The sequence below is a fragment of the Callithrix jacchus genome, chromosome 3 (assembly GCF_049354715.1).
Source record: "Callithrix jacchus isolate 240 chromosome 3, calJac240_pri, whole genome shotgun sequence".
In the NCBI taxonomy this organism is placed as follows: domain Eukaryota; kingdom Metazoa; phylum Chordata; class Mammalia; order Primates; family Cebidae; genus Callithrix; species Callithrix jacchus.
The window spans coordinates 17,593,352-17,604,397 of NC_133504.1; the positions used below are offsets into that span (position 1 = coordinate 17,593,352).

The 11,046-nt window shown below is 37.9% G+C and overlaps 1 long non-coding RNA gene across 1 annotated transcript in view; it reads right to left on the minus strand.

The window, feature by feature from the left end:
- The window catches only part of LOC103791753 (uncharacterized), a 42,730-nt gene extending 31,916 nt beyond the window's left edge, over window positions 1-10,814 (minus strand). Inside the window, exon 1 of the long non-coding RNA XR_013532806.1 lies at window positions 10,672-10,814. This is a non-coding gene — a long non-coding RNA (uncharacterized LOC103791753). The remainder of the gene's footprint in view (window positions 1-10,671) is intronic.
- Between the last annotated feature and the right edge of the window lie 232 nt (window positions 10,815-11,046).

Genomic DNA, 11,046 nt, shown 5'->3' on the forward strand with positions numbered 1-11,046 from the left:
AGTGTAATGGTGTAATCATGGTTCATTGTGGCCTCAACTGCCTAGGATCAAGTGATCCTCCTGCCTCAGCCTCCTGAGTTATAACAGACTACAGGCACATGCCACCATGCTTAGCTAATTTTTTATTTTTTGATAGAAACAGGGTCTCCCTACACTGTCCAAGCTGGTCTCAAATGCCTGGGCTCCATTAATTTTCCCACATGGGCCTTCCAAAAGGCTGGGATTACAGGAGTCAGTCAGTCACCTCACCTGGCCAGAAACAAAACTGATAGTGTTAATTTTTGTATGAAAAAGGAGAGAGTTTAAGATATATTGGCATAAAGAAATTATGAAACAGTACACAAGAAACTAATAAAAATGGCTATACAAGGGCAGTAGAATTGGGTTCATGAGGGAAGGCGGTGAGCAAAATTTTTCATCATATACCATTTCATGTTCCTACATTTACCCTTGCAAGTGCATTACCTATTCAAAAAAGTTAATGGACATTTCCATTATCATGCTACTTTTTAAAATGAATGAATTTTAAAAGAATCCCTAATATATCATTCTTCATCATTCTCTCAACAAGTTTCTTTTCTGTTCTCTGCCCCGCCACCTCCTTCTAATCAAATGCCTTTTTTAACACTTACTATGACCCAGCGGAGAGAAAGCTGGGGCAGAGCACTTTGGAAAGGCTTAGTTTTGATCCAGTTTGAAGCCTAACAAGACCTAATGCTAAATTAAAAAAAAATAATTTGGGGAATGTGTTTGCCTAAAAATGAAAGCCGGGATGTGTAGGCTGGGTAATATCTGAAAATTTCAGTAATACAGAATTGTATTGTACTTGCTTCGTGCTAACTTTTAATGGTCTCATTATCAATGAGTTTAATAATAGTGTTTTCATTCTTGAATGAAGGCAATGATTCTCATCGACTCTCTGAAGAACTCATGAACTTTTTATTTAATTAGCCAAAACAGATTTTAATAAGGGAAGGTAACTGAATAGCCATATTGAACTTTTTTTAATATCACACCAACTTCTTAAATATTTACGTCATTAATCTATATTTGGAAACCTTAATCATCTAAGGTCTTGTACAGCCTTCCATTTATTAACAATAAATTCACATGAAAAACCAACAATGTTTAAATTTGGCGTTCAAAAGACCCTCTCAGCAAGAGGTAATAAAATGTCAGCCCCATTTAAATGAGACATTATTGACCCCCATTAGTAGGACACGTGCTCAATTTGACTTTTTCTAAGGGTGGTGATGGATTTGCTCTTGCCCATCCCCACACTCCTGCCCTGTCTTCTCATGACCTGGGGCAGACATGTGCTAGACAGCTGGCTGGACCAGGTCTGTGGCCTCTGAACAAAGCAAACCTTGCTGGCCCACACAAAGATTGAAACTGTGACCTTGTTCTCATTAGCTCAATGCCCTAATCACCTGAGCTAAATAGCCACAAAATATATATATATAGATTGAACTTTGTGTAGATACATGTCTGGGTGTGGGTGTCAAGGCCAGGAATAAAATAATATATAACAACAAGCATGAAGCTGGTGCTTGGGTATTAAAGCAGGACATCGCCTCTTACAAGTTACATATCTTGTATGCCATGCCCCAGTGGCATTTTCCAAGCTGAGCGCCAAAGTATAACCATCTTGGAAGAAGTTTATTTCAGTTCTAAAACATAATTTAACATGGTTCTAACTCCAGAAAGTAATTATCATTGAAATTAGTAATTAGACAGCATGTACTAGGGGATCCCAGGAAGCAACGGGTTTTAAATCTTATATGTTCTGTGTTCTCCTGAGCCTTGAACTGAACAAGGAAGAAAAGATTAAGAATAGAGCTAGAGGAGAAAACAAGAGGCAAAATTTTGTCACTAGAAGATACAGGAGCTGTATCTTCATGAAAGAAATACCTATGCTCCATCAGTTAATCTAGAACTTTTGGCAAGTATCCAGTGTGCTTGTGTGCCTCAGAACCTCTTGCTATAGAGATCTACTAACAGGAAAGAGGCCTCCTCTCATGAAATTCATGATCACAGAGAAAGTCGCTGAGGACTAGATTCCCAGGATTCTACTTTTCCCTGAAAAGACAGCTATTCCAGTACAATTTATGAGGGTCACCAGGACTGTAGGTATAACATAACACTCATCGAATGTGAAATATCTCAGATTAGATGAGAAATTTAAACACAATTGCAATCTGGGTAGTTTCAATGCCATTGCTTTATTTCAGGAGATGAGATGAAGTTCAGCCCAGAAGCTCCTCCTCCTCACTCACTGGAATGGATTCTCTGTCAGGAATGATCTACAAGAGAATCTGGGTCACATCTCCAGGCACAGCAGTAACCATCAACCACTAAGAGAAGGCAACTGAATGCATATCTTGGGTCACAAGAATCATATTCCACATTAACTATCCAAAAATACTACTTGCAAGCTCCTACCCTTTTGGAAGATATAATTCTCATCAGCATAAAGTTCCAACTCCTTAGCCTGACATTCAAGAGAAATCCAAGGCTAAGTTTTCTTTGTCTTTGTATCTCCATGCAGAGCAGAGTTCCCACATGAAAGAGCTTCCCACATGAAAGAGCTTCCCACATAAAGAACTCAATAAATTATTACATGAAGAAACAAGTGAATAGCTACAGCCAATCTTAATTTATCTTTCCATGAGATCTTACTCCACTTCTCTTACTTAATCTTTCCCTCCCCTCCACTTATAATAGTCTTCTCTTTGCCCCATGAACATGGCTGGCTGTCTCCTTCCAGGCTTGTTTAATGTTCTCTTCAACTAAAGGAATTACCATTTATCAAGTGCTTATAACACTTTATATATGTTATCTCAATTAATCCTAAAAAATTAACAAAGTAGTTGCTATCATATCCATTTTATGGAAGATGTCCATAAAAGCTAAGTAACTTCCCAAGATTACACAGCTAGAAAACAAGAGAACCAAGATTTGAACCCAGATCTGTCTGGCTCCAAAACTCTTCTCCCTTTCAGGGAATTATTCTTTCTTCATATCTCCAAATTCTGCCTTTCTGAAATCGCTTTGCCTCTTATGGCTTAGTGCAAGCTTCAAGGAGAGGAGCTCTTCCTGTCCACTCTATCCCATAGTGGTCTCTCATTCTTTTAACTTAGCATTGTTAACTCGATATCTCAGATAACCATCAGAGACTGCCTCAGCACTTCATCTAATATTTCTTTTAACTGCTCACTAATCTGTCCCTTCTCAAACTAACTAAATCAGACACTCACAAAGGGCAGATTCTACACATGGCACATCACTGTATCTCTTCGCAAGCATGGAAGAGACTTGTTCATGTGATAGGCAGTTAACAAATATATACTGACTGATTAATGTTGACACCTCCATCTTTCCACCAAAATCTGTGTACCAATTCCTATTATTATAAGGATACACCCCTTGAAGTGTTTACCTCCTAAGGTTATTGTAATAAAGGGAGAAAACTGGAAAGCTCCAAAAATTAACTGTTTTTAAAAAGATTTTAAAGTCTTTAAATATTTAACTCCTGGGGCATCTCTACTTCTGAGAAGTCTAACACACTAGTGTTAGTGAGATCATCTTGTTAAGATTTTCCTTGTTTCCTTCAAGTACCCTCATTTTCAAAGGTTAATTACCTGGTTGTAAAAGTGCACTCCAGAATGAAATTTAACCTATGAGTTCTCCATCTTGAGATGAATATTCTTAGCAGTTTTTTTTTTTCAAAAATAGAAAGCCATCTGTTTAACCAATTTAAATACATACTTATAGAAGAATAAAAAAAATAGGAATACAGAGAGAGGTTCATGGATTTTAAGCACTTCTGAGTATTTGTAAAACACATTATGACTTTGATGCTTGGAAAAAATATGAAGTGGTGCTTTCTGCTATAAATCAGCACTGGCAAATAAAGTGGGGCTAGAAGTTGGGATATCTTAGAGACAAAATTGTTTTGATCATCCAAAATGTTGATCATTTGTGAGCCATAGAAAAGGAAGATTTATTATTTTTGAATGGCTCAATTTCTTAGGAAGATAAAAAACATATCATTTGAGAAAACATCAAACGCAATGTGGTTCTTATTAATATCGCATAACTTTTCTCAAAACTTTTCCCTTTTCCAGCCTAGCTCCCATTAGAACCAAACTAAACATGTTGACAGCTCCAAGTTAGGAAGGTGTTAGGCCAACAGTCTACCCTTTTGAGAGACTGAATCATTCATTCAGTATCACTTTACCAGTTTTCTTCATGAACCAAATACATGGCGACAGACTCTATTCTGCAGGGTTTAATCACACACAAGTGGCAAAAACCACAGAACACAGCGCCTAATCAGCCAGGCTTTCAACCATGGACTTACTCAATGCACATATGTCACTCCCATTATCATTAGTATCAATAAAACCTTGACATTTTGCACATGCAGGAGAGGCTGGATCTCAATGTTTATCGTTTGATATGTTCTCATAAAAATTATATCGCCTCATTACCAAATAAGTTTATGTGAATCAGTATGTTTTAAACTGAATATGCTCCTCCAGAGTAGAATAAATCATGGATATTTTCCTGAACAATTTTTGAATTATTTCTCTTCTATTCTAAATACTCACATGAAGCTGAAGTTAGCATTTCATATTTGGAATTTTTAAGACAACCAATGAATTTTAGGATCTCAAGTTTATTTTAGGTATCAATAAACATTTATTGTAGAATGTATGAATAAATTAAAACACCTGAACATGGGAATCCGACCCATAATCATAAAGTGGTGTTCCCTAGAGGAGATCCCAGATGAAATTCAAGATAAAACTTTTAAAACTTAAGCTCACATACACCTCACATAGTTGACTCCACATAAATCTGAGTCTGAATCCCAGCAAAAAATAGTCTTAAGATCTGGACAGAATTTCTTAGGCAGGGGTGGCACAAACTGTAATCCCAGCACTTTGGGAGGGAAAGACATAGATCACTTGAGCTCAGGAGTTTAAGACCAGCCTGGGAAATATGGTGAAGATCCATCTCTGCAAAGAAAATACAAAAATTAGCCTGGTGTGATGGCTGACACCCATGGTCCCAGCTACTCAGGAGGCTGAAATAGGAAGATCGCTTGAGCCTGGAAGGCAAAGGTTGCAGTGAGCCGAGATTACACCACTGCCCCCTGTCTGGGTGACAGAGTGAGATCCTGACACACACACACACACACACACACACACACACACACAAATAGCTTGAACAGTCCTTTATATCAAAGAGGAGAGTCATTGCTGCCATCTCCTAAATCCCTGGGCCATCCCCAAGTTGGCAAACCCAGAGTCATACTCCAGAGTCATATGGCTATATATCAAAACAAAACACAACTGAGTTAACACCAACACTGCATTTGAAGATAACCCCATCCCCAGCTCCCACCCCTGGTGCCACTGCCACTGTGCAGAGTCACATCTATTATTACTGCCATAGTCATATCCAGGTGCAAACCTGCTCATATGGCGTATAACCTGAGACACACAGCCAAGAACAGTGAAGGAGCCTGACATTGAGGGTGTGACCTTTCTACGCACTCTAATGGGGAGCAGAAGGAAGAAGACAACCAAGGCTGTTGGAGACCTAGGCTCCCTATTTTTATTACAGAACTTAATTTAAATCAACATACCATACAAACACTGACATGTCTCGTCTCACAAGATCAAGATTTTTATACAGTTAGCCTATTAGCCTTTTTGCCCAACAAGCTATAAGCTCACGAAGGCAGAGACATCTAACTGGCTTCATTAAAGTAATGCCTGCATAAAGCCTAATGCCTTTCATATTCTGGATGCTGAATAAATATGTGGTGAATGATAATAGATCAGAGAGCACACTAAAGAGCCAATCTGCATGGGTTTCATTCCTGCCTGTGTGACGGTGTGATCCTAGTCACTTTTTTGTGCTTCACTCAGTTTCTTGTCTACAAAACAGGGATAATAATGGTATCTTGGTGGGTAATTGTGAAAATTAAATAAGTTAATATGAGAAATGCAGTTAGAACAGGAGCTGACACATAGTATGTGCCACTATCATCATCATCATCATCATGACCTCTAATTACTGATGTTAAAAAATAACTTCCATACACGTACATAATTTGCACAAAATCCCATCGGTGCGATTTTGACAGGTGGAAGGGGACTCCCGATACTGCTAATTGTTCACTGGGCTTAACCTCAGATGATGATTCAGCTAAATGCTGTATTGGATTTCATCATTTCCATTTCCCCTACCCCTGCAATGTGACTCTCTGAGGGGTTTACGGTTTTCTAGAGTGGCCCGCATACTTGGGTGCGTGCACTCAGGACACTGAGGAGGACCGTGTGAGTGGAATAGGAACGAGAACATCTTAAAACGAAACAGCTGCGTCAGAAGTGGTCAAGGCTCAGGCGCAACATGATAGCTGCTATTAAACCCCACTTTGAGCGCCTCGTGGCTTTGATGATTTCTTTCTTCCTCTCACAAGTTTATAATTCTTTTCCTGACTTTAAGTCAATCTCATAAAATCAGCCCGATTTTTGTTTTGGTTCATATTAAAGTTTTGATTGTACTGTCCATTCATTTCAGAATTTTCGTTGTTTTTGTTTTTTGCTTTTTCTTTGTCACTTTGGTCTGAGGAAACTATAAAGTGAGGTGGACCAGCCATGACAAATTCTTGTAAACAGACATGGAACTAGGAATTCTTGTTTGTTCCCTAGCCTTCACCTGTCTCACCTCCAAGGCACTTCCTCTTGGTAAGTATCTGGAAGTGTCCATTTGTGATGTGGATTTGGTTTCATTTTGTTTTGTGTTTTCAGGATCTGTGGTACCAATGTCCCTTCCTGACACCTCTTAGTCCACTGCAAGCTAGTGGAGTGAACATTTTCATTTCAATATCTGTCAATGGTATCCTTGAATAAAATTTATTACTCACTACTGTAAGAAAGTAAGAACTTAATTGCACTGTTGAAATTTAAAAATGTATTTTTCATTCGACAGTTAAGTACTAAACGCACTTTAAGCTCCTTGAAGCAGTTCTAGGGCCTTCCGACCCTATTGTTAGAAAAGCCATTTAAATAAAATGTTACTTGGATTCATATAGTCAATTCTACCACTGTATTTAGCAGCCTTTTCTTGGGGCAACTACTATTAAGTCACTACTTAAAGACTATTTAACGATGTTGAAACGAAGCCTACACTTAGCCAACTTATTGGGATTTCTTCCAACTCCCAACCACCACCTGGGATTCATCTGAATTCTCTGATTCTGTGTTTCAAATCAAAGATACTATTTGCTGTCAGCAAGTACCCTGATTTATTTAATCCTTCCCCAAAATATATCCTGAAATTCTCACAATTTAACCCCTATTTGTCATGACAGCAGCTCCTCTACAATGACTAAAACACTCTTCAGCATTATCAGGTGTTTGCAGAGGGCTCTGTTACTGCACTGGTAGCCTGGAAAATCAAGACCAACCCTCTGAAACAGCGTTGTTACTTTATCTTCTCAACAAATCACCAATAAATTTTTTAAATAACATTTATAATTTCTATTACTTCTCTCCGAAAATAAGAACGCCCAAGCATACAGCAAGCATAGCATATGTGTGGGGGCTCAAGAATCTTCATAATTCTCATTTAAAGTGTGTCAATTGTGAATTTAATCAACAATATTCAGGCTTACTAGTTTTTAGACTAAACAGTGCAATACAGGAAAGTATGGGCTTAAATAGAGAGGAAAAAGAAAATAAAGTAAGATAGGGAAAATAGACAAGAAAGATGAAAACTCTGATTTTTAAAAGGAAGTGTGACAATGGAATCTAATATAATCAAGTTTCACCTTCTAGTGTATAAATTGGTTAACTGATAGATTTTTTTTTAAGTTGTAAGTAGAGCAGAAGTCCTATGATAGAGATGTGGCATTTTTTTCTTCTCCAAAATAGTAAGAAGAATGTCCTACAATCCATAATAAGAATCAAGGGGGAAACTCAGAATAATTTGAGTAGTTTGCTGAAAGTTAGTCTCAGAGTTTGCAGCTCCTAAATTTTCAACTGCCCTTCCCCTCTTTTCAGATCAGTTATGGAAAGCATGGAACAGAACTTCCTGAAGACCAGCTGGCATTTTTACTAAGCTTTTTTACTTTGAGATAACTGCAGATCCCCATGCAGTTGTAAGAAATAGTAGAGATCCCATGCACCCTTTACCCAGTTTCTCCCAGAAGTAAAATCTTGCAAAAACACAGGCAATATCAGAGCCAGGATACTGACCTTGATTCAGTTAAGATGCAGAACATTTCCAGTGTCACAAGCATCCATTTTGTTGCCTTGTTATGGCCACACTCACTTCCCTTCCACCCCACTGTTCCTTAATTCCTTAATTCCCTTCCACCCCACTGTTTCTGTTCCTTTTTATGGCCACTTTCCTTCCACCCACTTTTCTCCATTTCTATAATTTTGTCATTTCAATAATTCTATATAAATGGAGCCATACAGTATGTAACCTTTTGGGTTTGGCTTTATTCATCCAGCATAATTCCCTGGAGATCCATTCAGGCTGTTGCACCTATCAATAATGTGTTCCTTTTTATCGCTGAGTAGTATTCCATGGTAAACCTGTGCCACAATAAACCATATATATTTAACTGTTAACAGAATAGGTAAGTTTGTCTTTTCATTGAAGGCTATTTGAGTTGTTTCAGTTTTTCACTGTGATGAATAAAGCCGCTATAAGCACTCATGCACATATTTCTGTGTGAACTTGAGTCTTCATTTATCTGGGATAAATGCTGAGGAGTACAATTGCTGAGTTACATAGTACTTGCAAGTTTAGCTTTTAAAGAAACTGCCAAACTGTTTTCCAGAGACTATGCTATTTTACATTCCCATCAGCAGTATAGGAGTGACCTTGTTTCTCCACATCCCTGCCAACATTTCCTGTCGTGGTTGATTTTTAGTCAAAGCTAGAGGTCCAATTTGGAGCAAAAACTGACAGAAAATCTTTCACATTTAATACATTGTGTTATTTTAACATTACCAGGAATTTTTAAATACCAGATCCCTTTGGTTTAAATGCTACAATTTAAATGCTGTGTACTTTTGATAAATTACTTAACATCTCTGAACCTCAATTTCTTTAGATGTAAAATCTATCCCTGCAAGTATAGAACTATATTAAAGGGATCATATGTGTAAAGAACATAAGATACAATAGATGCTTTGTAAATGCAAATCCCCTTCCACATTATCTATTTGATTATTCTATTAATATTTTATTCTATTCTTTTAATAAAATATCTTTCCATCTAATTTACTTTATTCTATTAATTATTTATTCTATTAATAATATAGATGCTTTCTCTTAATGCATTCCCAGCACCATTTGTTTGGTTTTATAGCTCTGTCTCTCCTCCATTCAGATGAACATAAATATTGTTTAAAAAGTGTGTTAACATGAAAGAAGCAGGATGATATTGCTTTCAAAAACAAATTCAAACCCATCTCTACTGCTGTATGAACTTAGGCAGTTATCTTCCATCTGCAGTCAACAATACTGGTGGTTTCATCTCTTCCATCTTTAGAATGAATGGAATCAGACCTGAAATACCTGCCCTACAGAGATGCTGAGTTCAAATGACAGAAATATGTGAACATTGATTTGCAAACAGTGAAGAGCTATACCACTACGTGATCAAGAGAGTAAATCTAGTTACAGAAAATGAAGTCCGCTGCACCTAAGGTCTCATTCATTCTGCCACAGAACATCAAGGTCAAGAGATAGCAGGAACCACAGTGATTTCTGAGTCTAGGAGAGTGGTGCCCCAAGGAACGGGGTGCCAGAAGATTCTAACAAAAATCATATAAACAATCAGAAATGAGTTCACTAAATGAGTTCACTAATGGTTGCACAATAGGTAAAGTAATCATTGACATCAACACCCTTGGTTCATCCTATGTTGACAGCTGCCTTGAGCTCATAAGGTAACCTCAGGGAAGGGGAAGTTCGTGACCACAGAGAGGTTGACAGTGGCCTTCTCACAAGCTCACAAGCACATGCGGCCTGAAATGTGTTACAATTTGTCTGGCTCAGTTAGATGGAAACAGATTATATAATCCCGTTTTAACTAATCTTCCCCAAATGAACAAGGGGTTTAAAAGATTTCTGCAAAGACCTTTTCCTTAAATATGATTCCAAGAAGGCAGACATAAACCATCAACAGGAAAATGGCGGAAGTGACACTGGTCCTCCTCGTCTCAGCCACAAAACAAGACGGAAACACTGACAACATGAATCCAAAAGTAATCACCCAGAGGATTCTTAAACCACCAAGACTATCTGAAATGTGGGTTTACACCCACTGTTGATGAGACTGAATCTTACCTTAAAACATTTAAACCTTCTGACTAATTTTTTTTATCTTATCTCTTTTTAGCTTATTTTTGGCACAGGTTTGTAATGTACATATCAGTAAAGAGGTACAGATGTATAATTTGCAAATAAATATACTTAAAATGTTTTACTGTTGGGGTACATAATAAAAACAGTAGGGGAATCATGGACCTATTTCTTTAAGACATTATTTTCCCCACTCTAGACGTTTGTATCAGGCACCAATAGACTACACCACAAACGACAAAGATGACATTAAACTAGATTTCCACTCACAGACCAGTGGGTTATCATCACTAGAACCATCTTCTCATATCTTTCAGGAACTCTAACGAAAGCCAGAAGCCATTACCTTCGCTCTGTCAACCCTGAGTTCTGGGAGCCAATGCAGGCTCCTCATACAAATCTCCAAAAATTCTGTGGGCTGCTAGCATTCCCACGCTTAGTGGCTCTCAAGAAGGTAACTGTGGCATGCCACTCTAACATTGAGAGCTATGCCAAAGCAAACAGCTGACAATGATTAAGCACTTACGCTATGCTAGCCCCTCATGTGACTTGCCTCACTAAATGTTCACCACGACAATGTGACAGAATCTACAATTATTATCCACCTTTTTCAGCTACGGTAACTAACATGGAGAATGGTTACTT